This window comes from Felis catus, chromosome X (assembly GCF_018350175.1).
Source record: "Felis catus isolate Fca126 chromosome X, F.catus_Fca126_mat1.0, whole genome shotgun sequence".
Taxonomy (NCBI): Eukaryota; Metazoa; Chordata; class Mammalia; order Carnivora; family Felidae; genus Felis; species Felis catus.
Window position 1 is genome coordinate 64536823 of NC_058386.1, and position 15650 is coordinate 64552472.

A 15650-nucleotide genomic window follows, 5' to 3' on the forward strand; every position below is an offset into this window, starting at 1 on the left:
ATGTATTTGTGTGTTCTCATGTTGGGTACATAAATATTTCCAATTTTTATATATTCTTTTGGATTGTCCCTTTATTATTATACGGGGTCCTTCTTTGTCTCTTGTTAGTCTTTCTTCTAATTTTTTTTTTCTGATATAAGTATTGCTACTCCAGCTTTCTGTTGACAGCCATTTGCATGATAAAGTTTTCTCCATCCCTCAGTTTCAGACTGTAGGTGTCTTAGGTCTAAAATGAGTTTCCTATAACCAACATATAGATTGGTCTGATTTTTTTAAATTCATTCTGTCACCCTATGTCTTTTGATTAGAGCGTTTAGTCAATTTACCTTAAAAGTAATTGATGAATATGTATTTATTATGTATTTATTTTAATTTTATCATTCATTTTTGGTTGTCTCTGAAAATTTTTTCTGACCCTTTCTTGTTTTTCTCTATCATGATTTTTTGGTGTTCTTTAGTGATACATTTTTTAAAATTTTTCTGTTTTTTTCTTTGCATATATATTAGTAGTTTTTGGTATATGATTACCATTAGGTTTTTATATAGCCTCTTCTGTATATAGAAGTTTATATTAGGTAAAGGGTTGTTTAATTTTGAACCCATTTTTTACCCCTCTCCTTCTGAAGTGTTAAGTATATATTGTCATATTTTTCAGCCTTTTATTTTGTGAGTTACTTAAATAATTTTTACAGAAATATTAATATTTATTGCTTTTGTAATTCTTACCCTCTTACTGTCTCTCCTTTCAACTCAAAGAGTCCCCTTTAATATTTGTTGCAGGGCTGATTTAGTGGTCACAAACTCCTTTAGTTTTTGTTTGTCTGGGTAATTGTTTATCTTTCCTTCTATTCTGAGTGATATCATTTATGGATAGAGTATTCTTGGTTGCAGAGTTTCCCATTCAGCAATTTGAATATGTCATGCCACTCCCCTCTTGCTTGCAAAGTTTCTGCTAAAAAATCTGCTAATAGAATTATGGGATTTCCTTTGTTCTACTTGGTAGAACTGTCTTCTTTTGTCTTGTTTTTTTTTTTTTTTAATTCTTCCTTTATAACCACATTTTCCCATTTAATTACAATATGTCTTGGTGTCGATCTGCTTTGGATGATTTTGTTGTGGGTTCTCTGTGCTTCATGGATCTGGGTATCTGTTCTTTTCCCCAGTTTCAGGATGTTTTCAGCTATTATTTCTTCAAATAGAGTTTCTGCCTCCTTTTCTCTATCTTCCTCTTGGACCCTATAACACAAATGTTATTATGGTTGATGGAATCTCTGAGATCTGTAAGTCTATTCTCATTCTACATAATACCTTTTTTCTCTCTTGTTCAGCCTGATTACTTTTTATTACTGTCTTTTCAGTCATTAACTCATTCATTTGCTTCTTTCAGCCTGCTGTTCATTCTAGTATGTTTCTCATTTTTTTATTGAACCCTTTATCACAACTATATTATTCCTTATCTTTGTGTTAAGGGTCTCACTATTACCTTCTACTCTTTTCTGTAGTCCAGTGAGTGTTTTTATGATCATTGCTTTAAATTCTGCATTAGTCATGTACTTATATCTGTTTTGGTAGATCTGTGGCTCTATTATCCTCTCTCTTTTCATTTTGTCTAAGTCTTTGTGCCTGTTTTTGTAAGTTATGTAAGTCAGTTACGTTTCCTGTTCTTGAGAGTAATGGCCTTATAAAGAAGAGGTCCTGTAGTGCTCTGCAGTATAGTGTCCTTTGTTCCCCAGAGCCTGGTATTTCCGGTAGTATCTCTAATGTATGTTGTGTTTGCTCTGCTATTTTATCTTGGCTGCTTTATCCTTTGGGCCAGTCATCTTTAGAGGCTCTCTTTTCCTGTTGTATGCAATGTTTGGTCCCTGGCCTGAATGTGGTGAGTTTTAAGCAGGTGTTCTGTGGTCTGCTTGTGAAATGAGACCTGTTGCCACAGTCTCTGTAATTGTGTCCTTGCAATACTCCCAGCACTTCTTGGGTAGGGGTCCCACCACCCTGGACTGAGGGAAGCATGACTTGGAAGGGAAGGTTGGTTCTACTAGAGTGTGGGAGTGGGGGGTGGGTATTGGTGTTAGCAAGTTAGTGAATTTCAGGCCTATGCCAGTTTCTGCAGGTGACCCTGTGCTTATGATGAGGGAAGGGAAGGGAAGGGAAATGGTGCCTGCTAGGTCTTTTGTTCTTGTAGGGATTTCTCCATGAACACTGACTCTCTGGTACATACTCTGAGATGAGCAAATAACCCCATTATGTGCCCCAAGTGCTCTTTATATCATTTTTTCTATACTGTAAGTTCACAGACTGTTTGCCCTGCTTTCTCTCCAAGAGCAGCCCAGTGCTCTCTATGCTATTTTGGACCCAATCCCCCCAAAGGCCTTTAAAACTCCAGGCATTAAGCCCAGCTGGTTGTCAGCTATTATGAAATTCATTCCCTCTTGCTTTCCAAACCAAATGGTGTTGGTATTCCTTTCCCCATGCACTCCCCTTGTGTTAGTCGGTCTCTCACCCTCCTCCACCACCATAGCTCTGTCCCCACTGCAGAGGCCACAATCCATTTCTCTATGAAACCATGTCTCTGTACTTCCTACCTTCTTCGATGTGGCCTCTTCTCTACCTTTAGTTGTGGAGGTTGTTCCTGCAGTTTTCAGGTCAATTTCTGGTGTATTTAGGATTATTTGACAGTCATTTAGCTGTGTTTGTGAGAGGAGGTAAGGCTAGGGTCCTCTTACTTTGCTACTATTTTCCATTTTTTTAAATATATGTTTAATATATTTTATATTTCATAATTACATGATTCAGAAAGTATTTATAAATTGTCTTGACCTCTATCTCTAATTTGACTGGGCTTAAACTTTTTCTTTTTAAGTAGATCTGAGTGAGTCAAGATGTCCACCCTTTTTACGTATAAAGACAGAGCCATAGAATTTAGCCTTTGAGTTTATTTGATATTTGGCCTTTCCTCTGTAACTAAATAAGACAAACCTTGCCACAGATTATATAATAGTGAATAAATTACCCATATCATTGATGCCATTAGACCCTGGCCAGGTGGAAATGATGTTGGTGAGGACATTGTCTTAAAAGTCAAGAAACCTGGGTCTAAGTGGCAGCTTTATCATTAATTCACTGTGAAACATGAATCAGGTCCTTCTCTCTTAACTTATTAATCTTTAAAATGAGGACTTAGACTACATCATGACTCCTACTGCATTCAGCTCTGAAAGTATTATTTGAGCAATTTGGAGTGGAATTTAACAATGTTCTTATAGGAGCATAAGTTGGATTCTCATCGAGGTAAATTTCCTTGACCTAAATAAGAAAGATAAGTATAGACTAGGTCAGGAAACTTCACCACCAGGTAGTTTTTCAAAATATATAAAGATTGGCTCCTATGTGTTCTATCTGAGAGAGCCAGCTGAAACCTCAAGACTGATCTGTCTGTACCCAAACTTTATTTGGTGGAAGAAGACAGGAGAAAAATGAGGATAATAACATGTGATCCTGTACAAAGAAGCAAAATTTATGAGTTTTTAGAAATTTGAAAAATACTGTCACTTCTGTAATTATTGAAATCCTTCCATTCTTAAGAGATACAGCCCAAACTCTCATTCTCCTGAAGACTTGCTTGACTTGCATCCTGAAATTCCATTTCTTATCCCAGCCCTCCTGGGATCCCTGACTTCCTCTGTAAAATATTACAGAAGTAGAAATAACATTTTTAGGCCCTTATGACATGTATGCTGCCTTATAATTTAGGCAATTAGATAATGTCTTATCTGTTTAACTAGATTCTAAAAAGTTTCTGGGAAGCAGTATCCTTTCCTTTACCATCAGCTCTCTTGTACCCTTTTCCCCTCATTCTCTCCTTTTCAGCTATATTTGATCTACTGGTCTGCATTTGGCAGTCATTCAGTAAGTGTTTGCTGAATGGAGCTAAGGTTGTATGAATGGAGAGAGCATCAAAATAAACTCTGGACACAACAAACGCAAGTAGGACAATTTTCTTTAAATAAACACAGAATTAATGCCACATTCTTCCAGACTGTGGGGTTCAGAATAAAAGGATACAGAAGAGGCAATGAATTGTGATCTCTTGTCAATATAGCTGACCTAATGAAAATTTAGATTAATTTACCCCTTCCCCTATATTTTCTCCACTTACTCAGAACTACACTCAACATAGCTTAGTGCAAAATCATTAAAGATTGGCAACTCAGTTTTCATTCCCTGGAATCTATTCAGTTTTCTTTTATATCCTGCTCTCATTATCTATTTTTATCTTTCCAATCCTAATAAATTTATTCACACCAAGGTTTTCAACTAAGTATATTTCTAAGAGTGTCAAGATTTGAAAATCAACACTTCAGGAAGAAAGGAATGCTTACCCCCAAAGGATTTGTTTTTCAGGCATTAGTGAAAAAAATATTTTGAGGTAAAGAGTCCTACAGATGCTTCCTAATGCTTCCTATAATATGCCATACAGATATGTCCTGGAATAAAACTGGATTTGCATTAATATACTTCTTTCTCCCACGGTACATGTGAAAATTTCCTTTGCTCTGATCTAAAATACTATGCAAGTCTTGGAGATTGCCTTCAGCTGCCCCTCGTCCATTTCACAGGTGTACTGCTGCAGGTAGAATATGTTAGGCATCTAATACAGTGTAGTCCTAGGCTCTGGGGCTCTGAAGGTGCTTGGAACACCATCTTCAACGGGTTGTGGCTACAGGTCTGAGCTACACAAAACCAGCCTCTTTTCACCCAATTATTCCTAACCACTGAGAGGAAATGAAGGTTTACTTATACTTCCTGGCAGAGGACTCTGAGGGGAATGGGGAGTGGGTAGACAGGAAGTGTGAGGTGAGTTATGTATCTTTAAGTTTTTCTTAAGGAGTAGAGTATTTATTTTAATATCAGGGGTTTAAATGTCTGCATATCTAAGAATACTCTAGGCAGAGGTCATTCCCACTTTGAACTCTCCTATTGGGAGCTACCTAAGGGTCAATCTTAGGTAAGGAGTGTCCACTTTGGTACCTGAACACAACAATTGAGGGGCTTAGAGAAAGGATCACGATGAAGATTGTAGTGGTCCACTATGAAAGGGGCCAGAGGGCACATAGTTTCTACAAAAGACTCCATAAACAAATAAACCACGCATTGTCACATACTCAAAGCTAAGTGCAACCACAGGATTGGAAGACAATGCACTGTCACCCTATAAATAGAAACAAAAGTTTATTTGCTTAATGTGAAGCTTTGCAGCCTGTATTTACAGCCCATAAAATAGTTCTTCATAATTAATCAGAGATAAAGAGGGAGAGAGAGAGAGACAGAGAGAGAAAAGAGAGAGAGAGAGAAGAGAGAGAGAGAGAACAAGCACAGGCAAGCTTGCTAGCTCAAGCTACTGCCTGGAAAACGGAAATGTTCAGTGTGCACAGAGGCTTGCACATTTCACGCTGACATCTCACTACCATGTTTTCCAACATGGTAGTGGTTAGGTAATGCTGAGAATTTTCTTTCTTTCTTTTGTTTTTTTACCTTTGCTATCTTCATTTTTGTTTTGGCTTTATTATATTTTGTTTTATTTTTACTCTTTCTTCCCTCCTTGTCTCCCTCCTCCCTCCCTCTTTTCTTTCTTTTCCTTCTTTATCTTTCACTCTTTCTCTATCTCCTTTCCTTTTGTCTTTCTTTATCTCATTTTTAAGAGGTTGTGGTTTTTTTTGTTTGTTTGTTTTTTGGTGATGGAAAAGGATGTTGGTTTTTCTCAGAACAAGGAGCTGGAATTGAGGTACAGATCAATAGCATCCTTGTTGAAGTGGCTGTCACTTGAATTCTTTGGAAATCATTGGAGAAAACAGAAAGAAACTGAAACGGTAGGCTCCAGTTTTTAATGAATTAGATCTTATCTGTATCTTATACCATTAATATCTAGAACTGTTCTCTTCACACCAAGTTCTGGGTAATCTGTCAGATCTAAGGGTGGTATGGATATCATGAACCTGGACCATCCTTGTATGTCATTTCCTTAGTATTTGCACAAACAAAAATAATTATACACTTGATTGCTTAATATGGGAAGGGGGAGGTAACTTTTAACGGGGAGAAATTTAAGTTTGACATGGAGAGGTTTTTTTCTAATGTGTTTCACTCAATTGATATTGAATAAAATAGCCCTGTGAATATTTGTAATTTAAGCAACTCTATATTAAGTAGAGTTACTTGCAGAATATGCAGGATGTTTTTTATCTACTCTTAGTTATAACTTTTTGGAGGTGATAGTTTCTCTGATAAATGATTTAAATGGTTAGATTTCTGTTATTTTCAAAATGAGCTATGATTAAAAAATAAGAACTATAATGTCTCAGGACATTTACCAACATGAATATATATTCTTATCAGCTTGTAAAAGTTATATATTTTTACTGTAAAAGTGAATTGTAATTAATGTTAAGTGTAAAGATTCTGCTTTCAAAGAAAGCACTCCAGAACAACAACAACAACAACAACAACAAAAACAAACAACAACAAAAACATGTTTATAATGAGAGAGGAGAAATAAGAAGACAAGAGACTGTTTCTCATACATAAGCTTTATCTATCAGAATAATCAGTACATTACAATCAATAATGGGTTAAATGATTTTATATTAAATTTACATTTTTAGATACTCATCATCAACATATTTTGACAAAATGTAAGTAAAATTGTTTTCTGGTTTGCGTGTTGCTTTTCTTTTATGCTCAAGTAGAAAATATTGAGGAAGGCACCTTCTAACTTTAAACCCAATGATAAGGCTATCAGTAGCATGTAACTTCTAGAAGCTGCATTTAGAGATTTTAAAAAAGGAAAGGATGTATGTCCATGGTGCAACATGACCCAAGATAAAAATCTCAAATGATTTTCTGCTCCTTCTTTTCTCTACTGTCAACAGTGGTGTCCTTGGACTTCGTTTTGTTTTTTAATTTCTTTTTCATGGACTTTATTTTATACTGCTCTAATATTTCCAGGGAAGTAAAAAAGTTATAATTTTATTCAACTAGAGCTAAATTTGTTAGAGAGCTTTGGGTCATTCAGCAAGGAGTATTTCTTTCAGGCAGCTGCTGTAAATATCAGGTATTGTGGCAAAGGCATTAATATTATAGATGGGATTCAAGTTTTTCATCCCAAGGAAAGATTCCACCAGCCACATTAGTAAATATTTGGATCACATGAAAGTCATCCTCCAGGAACTTTGTATCAGAGGGGGTATTATTTTATTATAGAAAATATTCTTTGTACTTGTAAACACATGTACTGCTCTCTTTTACTGTATGTTTGCAATAGTTACATTTCTGTGAGACAGGAATCATTTAATATACCAATTCTGTGTGGGCTGGTACAGTATGGTACAGAATATTGTAAAGGTGAATAAATACAAAGTGGGACATTGATTCCTCCAAAAATCTCACTGAATTTTCACCTAGAGACCCTTAGGAATGAATGAACTCAATTTTCCCCCTGTGTACTAGGTAAGTGAAATGAAAAGTAGAAAGAAGCATGCTTTATACCTTCCTTTTATAGACACTATTAGCACCAATCAGATGCTCAAAACCGAAAAGGAAATTAAACTCTTTCTTCTGACCCTTGCCTAATCCTGAAAGAAAGAACTACAGATAGTGCTGTTTCCCTTGCCCATTAAAGTTACATCCCAAAAGCCTTTGTCTTGTGACATAGGTCTAGAGAATCAGTCTGCAGACCACGAGTTAAAGGAAATTATTAGAAACGGATTCAAAACCTGTCACTTACAGGAGCAATGGAAAAACACCTAAGACTCTTTTATGCTTTGAAAAGTGACATAGATTGACAGTTTGCATTTTAAAGCTGGAAAAGCTGAGATTCAGAGAATTGAAGTGACCGAACCAAGTACCTCTGTGAGTCTATGACAGAGAAAAGACTGCAACTTAGGTCTCTGATACCTCAACAGTGCTCATTTTACTTTTTTATTACTGCTGAATAAGGCTTAAGGATTAAGAGACATATGTATTAATCATTGGGAAATGTTAAAGATGTCCTTTTGAAATCACTCAAGAATGAAGGGGCACACTTCAGGCTTCTCCCAAGGGCCCTGATAATTTAGCAAATTTTGCTTTGCTGGGCTTTACTATGGTTTTCTTGCAAGAATAGGAGAAAATTATTCTGCTGTTCCCACAAAAAAAACCAAAATTAAAATGAATATAAACAAAATGATATAATAAACATTAACACAGACCTGTCCATTTACTGGATGCTTTTGTGCACTATTATGTGCCAGTGCAACAGTTTGGGCAAGCTATAAAACATCAGAAAGTACTCAGGAAGTTCTGAAGTCTAGGATATTCCAAATTTGAGAAAGGAGTAAAGATTACAGGGTAAAAATAAAGGTAAAACAGTCTTAGAATAAAGTGTGAGGAAGTTAATATTATAATAACTGGTAGTATGTGAATACAGAAAAGGGTATAGTCATTAGTGCCTTGATTATTACTGCTTATCATATAACAGCATAATATCTGGGACTTGAAAATTAAAGTGGGTTTTCTTGGTATAATCATTGAAAGACAATCCATAGAGGAGAGTGTGCTTCAGAGGAATAACTTTTACTTGTAGCAATGACTGCCTTAGTATCAGCCAGAAATCAAGATGCAGACAGAGTTCCTGAGAAATCATCAGAAGTACAGGAATTTAACCAAAATCAAGTCTGGGGATGGGTACGGGCCAAGAAATTCACTAAATCTAACTAGCTAGAGAGGAAACAGAAGTTTAAACCACTGGCCATGATCGGCAGGTGGATCATGAAAAGCATGATTTGAGCCCAGAACATGAGCCAATGCTGTCCATTTAGGCTCAAATGTATCTTGGACAGCATAATTAATATCTCACTAGGTACCTAAATTATATGCAATGTAAGTCATGAACTCAAAAAGCCCTTCAATTCCTTCCTTACTTCTTGAAAATATATTCATTTCTTCCAAAAGCTTTTGCTCAATGCCACACTATTTACGAAAGGGAATGGCAAGGCTTCTTCCACATTCTCAGAAGCAGAAGAGAGCATGTAATTTAGTTATAATTATAGTTACTCAGTTAAAACTTTTTTCAGCTTTACTTGGTAGATCATATTCAGATATTTCTCATAAGCTAATAACATATTACCAGATATTTATTTTTTAAATGTTTTTTTTTTAAATTCCAGTTACCTAAGATATAGTATAGTATTAGTTGCAGGTATAAAGTTTAGTGATCCAACACCTCCATACAACACTCCATGCTCATCACAAGTGCACTCCTTTATTACCATCAGCTATTTAACTCATTCCTCCACCCACCTCCTCTTGTGTAACCATCACTTTGTTCTCTATAGTCAAGAGTCTAATCCTTAGTTTGTCTCCCTCTATTTTTCCCTATGCTCCTTTGTTTTGTTTCTTAAATTCCACTTATGAGTGAAAACATACAGTATCTGTCTTTTGCTGATTGACTTATTTCACTTAGCATAATAATCCCAAATTCCTTTCATTTCATTGTGAATGACAAGATTTCATTCTTTTTGATGGCTGAGTAATATTCCATTATATGTATGAAAATATAATGGTGTGATATATATGCACCACATCTTCTTTATCCATTCATCAGTCAATGGACACTTGACTGAATATATGTATATGTATATGTATATGTATATGTATGTAGATTGATTTGGGTAGTATAGACATTTTAACAATGTTTGTTATTCCAATCTATGAGCATGGAATGCCTTTCCATGTTTTTGTGTTGTCTTCAATTTCTTTCATAGTTTTTTTTCATAGTTTTCTTTTTATAGTTTTTAGAGTACACGTTTTCCCCCCTCTTTTACCAGATATTTCTTATAGGTTAATGACTTATTTTTATATGCTAAAATAATTCTTACACTTTATTTATAGGATAACATTTTTTTTTCAACGTTTATTTATTTTTGGGACAGAGCGAGACAGAGCATGAATGGGGGAGGGGCAGAGAGAGAGGGAGACACAGAATCGGAAACAGGCTCCAGGTTCCGAGCCATCAGCCCAGAGCCTGACGCGGGGCTCGAACCCACGGACCGCGAGATGGTGACCTGGCTGAAGTCGGACGCTTAATCGACTGCGCCACCCAGGGGCCCCACATTTAAAGGATAACATTAATGATACTTATTTACTGTTTGGAATATCTACTCATTTTTAGGTGATACAAGGTGACCTGTGAGTTGGTTCTTTATTTTTTCAAGTTTATTTATTAATTTTGAGAGAGAGTGAGCACATATGCAAGTGAGTGGGGGAAGAAAAGAGAGATAGAGGGAGAGAGAGAGAGAATCCCAAGCATGCTCCACACTTCCAGTGTAGAGCATGACGCAGGGCTCAAACTTACAAACTGTGAGATCATGACCTGAGCCAAAATTAAGAGTCTGATGTTTAACTGACTGAGACACCCAGGCACCACAAGTTCTTTAAAACTGAAAATCTGTTACACTGAGTGGTTCCTCTATTTTGAGTGTGTCAGACCAAATGGTGTGCCAGAAAATAAATGACATCTAAAAGATCGATTGATTTATTATTTATCAAATGTGTTTTTTCAACAGCCATTTAATTCCAAACCTCCAGAAGGAAATGTTTTCTTGATATTTGTGATTGATGTCACATCAATATGTATAAATAGAGACACCCTGATTACAAAGGTGAATAAAGTAGCAAGACAGTGACTACAAACTATAGAAAAAAATTTTGTTTTAAATTAAGCTTCACATTTTATGACTTCAAGCTATATTACAAACCTTAATGATCATACACAAAATAGACACATCAATCAATGGAAAAGGATAGAAAACCCAGCAATGAACCCACAACTATATGGTCAATTAAATTTCAACAAGGCTGGAAAAAATATCCAATGGGAAAAAGAGAGTTTCTTCAAAAAATGGTGTTGGGAAAAATGAACAGCAACGTGCAAAAAAAAAAAGAAAAAAAAAGAAACTGGACCACTTTTTTACACCATACACAAAACTAAATTCAAAATGGATTAAATACCTGAATACTTGAAATCATGAAAGTTTTAGGAGATCACACAGGCAGTAACCGCTTTGATATTGGCCATAGCAACTTCTTTCTAGATATATCTCCTGAGGCAAAGGAGACAAAAGCAAAAATAAACTTCTGGGATTTCATAAAAATAAAAAGCTGCTGCACAGCAAAGGAAACAATCATGAAAACCTAGAGGGATCCTAAAGAATGAGAAAAGATATTTGCAAATGACATATCTGATAAAGGTTTACTATCCAAAATATATAAATAAATTATAAAACTAAACCCTACAAAATAGAATAATCCAATTAAAATGAGCAGAAGACATGAATAGACATTTTTCCAAAGAAGACAAACAGGTGGCCAACAGCCACATGAAAAAAATGCTCAACATCATTGATCATCAGGGAAATAGAAATCAAAACTACAATGAGATGTCACACCTGTCAGAATGGCTAAATTCAACAACAAAAGAAACAACAGACATTGGGAAGGATGTGGAGAAAGGGGATCTCTTTTGGTAAGAAGGCAAACTGGTGCAGCCACTCTGGAAAATAGCATGGAAGTTCCTCAAAAAGTTAAAAATATTTCCCTGATAAGGAGCGACGTTGAACATCTTTTCATGTGCCTGTTGGCCATCCGGATGTCTTCTTTAGAGAAGTGTCTTTTCATGTTTTCTGCCCATTTCTTCACTGGGTTATTTGTTTTTCGGGTGTGGAGTTTGGTGAGCTCTTTATAGATTTTGGATACAAGCCCTTTGTCCGATATGTCATTTGCAAATATCTTTTCCCACTCCGTTGGTTGCCTTTTAGTTTTGTTGGTTGTTTCCTTTGCTGTGCAGAAGCTTTTTATCTTCATAAGGTCCCAGTAATTCACCTTTGCTTTTAATTCCCTTGCCTTTGGGGATGTGTCGAGTAAGAGATTGCTACGGCCGGTGGGAATGCAAATTGGTGCAGCCACTCTGGAAAGCAGTGTGGAGGTTCCTCAAAAAATGAAAGATAGGTCTACCCTATGACCCAGCAACAGCACTGCTAGGAATTTACCCAAGGGATACAGGAGTGCTGATGCATAGGGGCACTTGTACCCCAATGTTTATAGCAGCACTCTCAACAATAGCCAAATTATGGAAAGAGCCTAAATGTCCATCAACTGATGAATGGATAAAGAAATTGTGGTTTATATACACAATGGAATACTACGTGGCAATGAGAAAGAATGAAATATGGCCTTTTGTAGCAACGTGGATGGAACTGGAGAGTGTGATGCTAAGTGAAATAAGCCATACAGAGAAAGACAGATACCATATGGTTTCACTCTTATGTGGATCCTAAGAAACTTAACAGAAACCCATGGGGGAAGGGAAGGAAAAAAAAAAGAGGTTAGAGTGGGAGAGAGCCAAAACATAAGAGACTGTTAAAAACTGAGAACAAACTGAGGGTTGATGGGGCGTGGGAGGGAGGGGAGGGTGGGTGATGGGTATTGAGGAGGGCACCTTTTGGGATGAGCACTGGGTGTTGTATGGAAACCAATTTGACAATAAATTTCATACATTAAAAAAAAAGTTAAAAATAGAACTACCCTATGATTGACCTATTGAACTACTAAGTATTTACCTAAAGAATACAAAACTACTAATTCAAAGGGATACATGCACCCTGATGTCTATAGCAGCGTTATTTACAATAGAAAAATTATGGAAACAACACAAGTGTCCAGTGACTGATGAATGTATAAAGTGAATGTACACACACACACACACACACACACAGACACGCCATATGTATATGTAATGGAATATTAGTCATAAAAAAAGAATGAAATCTTGCCACTTGCAATGATGTGGATGGAATTAGAGAGTATTATGCTTAGGAAATCAGTCAGAGAAAGAAAAATACCACATGATTTTATTCATATGTGGAATTTAAGAAACAAAAAAAATGAGAAACTGACTCGTGTAGAGAACAAACTGATGGTTATCAGAGGGGAGGTGGATGGTGGGATGGGTAAAATAGGTCATGGGGATTAATATGTACCAATTTAAAAATTGGTTATTCTTTTCTTATATTGAAGCCATGTGAACTAAGAAGTAGGGGGGAGTAAAACAGATAAAATAGGGAATAAAGTAGATTAAAAATGGGGATCATAGAAAGCATAGATAAAATACTTTCTCTTCAACCAATATTTACTGTGTTTACTATTTTTCTTTTTTTTAATTTTTTTTCAACGTTTATCCATCTTTGGGACAGAGAGAGACAGAGCATGAACGGGGGAGGGGCAGAGAGAGAGGGAGACACAGAATCCGAAACAGGCTCCAGGCTCTGAGCCATCAGCCCAGAGCCCGACGCGGGGCTCGAACTCACGGACCTAGATCGTGACCTGGCTGAAGTCGGACGCTTAACCGACTGCGCCACCCAGGCGTCCCTGTTTACTATTTTTCAAGTGTAGTATGGTTAATAATTGGAGTTTTTTTTCCATAGGACCAAGGATTTGTAGTTACAGGATGACTGTCACAGGTTCAGAATACAATATATGGCTATATTACAGAGAGAATTAATGAAATCTAATTCACATACTTAAGTTTAGGAGCTCAGTGTTGTAACCATCTGACCCAACCATCAACAGAACTCTGAGAAACTAACTAACTAGCTAACTAACTAACTAACAGGTACAAGGTTTTAGGATAGTCTGTCTCGTGATTATGTGGTTATTCCCCACATCCTCCTGCTCTCTATACCCCACCCTCCATGTCTATGCTTTCTTATCTAAGAGGAAGTAGAGGAAGAACCTTGAGACATGCATCCCTGAACTCTGTTCTAAATTATATTTTCGGCAAGCACGAATCAGAAATTTGAGCTTTAGATAGTATTCTTTTGGGACTGGCTAGGGGTATAAACCTGAACAAAGGAGTAAACTTCCTCATTTTTCAGTTTCACTATTTGTGAGAATAGTATGATTGAGGGCACCTCTCTTTCAGGGGTATTAATCACCATGCAAATACCTAATAGATACTTCTAATTACTTTGTTTAGAATTCTTCCGTAAAATTTGCAAAATGTCATGTGCAATTGGATTGAAATTAACTGGAAAAGTTAGGTTACACCTGCCTTCCACCTGTCAGATTTCTTTCAGCACATGGAAACATTATGCTTGGTCAAACTTCAACCTTAAATTATTTATAAGGAACATAACTGTTATAAGGTTTAAAGATGAAAAAATGAGAAATAGAAATATGAGTTTTATGGTTTAATAAAATAACTGCTTTTAGAAAGGCCATATGGAATGACCCAACCACATTAAAGACTATGCTGGGTTTGTACCCTACATATATGGCAGCTTTCTACAGACCTTAGTACTTGACTTGCTCAATTTAGCAATCGATTTTGTTCAATTTCTCTCTCATTTTGTGTATTGTGTTGCTGCTGACAGTCTACCAGTTTTCAAGTAGAGAGGCATGTCTTCTTTTTCTTTCCAGCATGGTAACTTTATTTACAACAAGGTATTGCTCATCTCCTCACTTAATTCTTTTTCCCTAGACTGATTATGTAGCAAATTGTAGCAGCAGGAAAGGACTGGACAAAAAAGAACATTTGTCCCATTTTCGTTACTTTTCCAGTCTTGCATGCCAGTGAAAAATGGATGTCTGTATGTCTGTGTTTCTGTATGTAGGAATGGGGATAAAGAGAGAGGGAAGAGACAGGAATAGGTGTTGATATTTTTTCTGCATGTGGTAAGAACACTGGTTCTTATTGCATTGAAGAAACAAAAATGAAGGACATGTGTTTTCAATGATTTACACACTGGTGTCTATTTAAAGATTGACAGCCCTTAATAAAGTAAACAAAGCTTACATCTAAATGGTCTGACTATATGAGGACTAAAGTATCCACTAACATATTAGAGAGTGTAGAGTTGGAAGTGTGATGTGGATAAAAGAACCCAAAGCTTTTTACCTAAAATGTACGTTCTAGTAGTGGCTTTGCCATTAAGTTGTTATGTAACTAAGAAGGGATACCTTACTTTCTCTAGCCCTCAGTTACTTTGTTTCTTAACAACAAAGCATTAATATAGATTAATAGATTATTAATAAATAATGCTAAAATTTAATATTTTTTAAAAAATATTCAATCACTTCTACCAGCAATTGAAAAAAAATATATAATAAGGCTTATTGAATTGTCAGCATACTGACAAAAGAAAAAAAAAAAAAAAGAAAAACTGCGTACTGCTCCAGATGCTCAAGACGATTGTGTTGACTGAACTTGTTGAATTATTTACTCCATGTGTAGGTTGATGAGAAAGTTTAGTATAATATATGAAGGGTACAAATTGTTTAAAACCTCTCCCTTACTCTCCTCCCTTGGTACTGTCCTCCGTTTTTCTTGGATCTGTGATGGTTCCCATGAATTATTTAAAACAAGACTATTGGGGGCACCTGGGTGGCTCAGTCAGTTAGGTGTGTGACTTTAGCTCAGGTCATGATCTTATGGTTCATGGGTTTGAGCCCTGTGTCAGTCTCTGTGCTGACAGCTCAGAGCCTGGAGCCTGCTTTGGATTCTGTCTCCCTCTCTCTCTGCCCCTCTCCAACTCGTTCTCTCTTTCTCTCTCCCTCTCAAA

The 15650-nt window shown here is 36.3% G+C and overlaps 1 protein-coding gene across 5 annotated transcripts in view; it reads left to right on the forward strand.

Moving 5' to 3' along the window:
• The window catches only part of GPR174 (G protein-coupled receptor 174), a 94702-nt gene that overhangs the window by 58197 nt on the left and 20855 nt on the right, over nt 1–15650 (forward strand). The window contains exons 1-3 of one of the 5 annotated variants that reach the window (XM_045050837.1): nt 5388–5492; nt 5763–5867; nt 6660–6689. The exons of 2 other annotated variants lie outside the window; for them this stretch is intronic. The gene's annotated coding sequence lies outside the window, so the exon portion shown is untranslated. Of the gene's footprint in view, nt 1–3254; nt 5493–5744; nt 5868–6659; nt 6690–15650 lie in introns of those variants that run through there. 2 more of the 5 variants (XM_019824022.2, XM_045050835.1) reach the window with 2 other exon arrangements.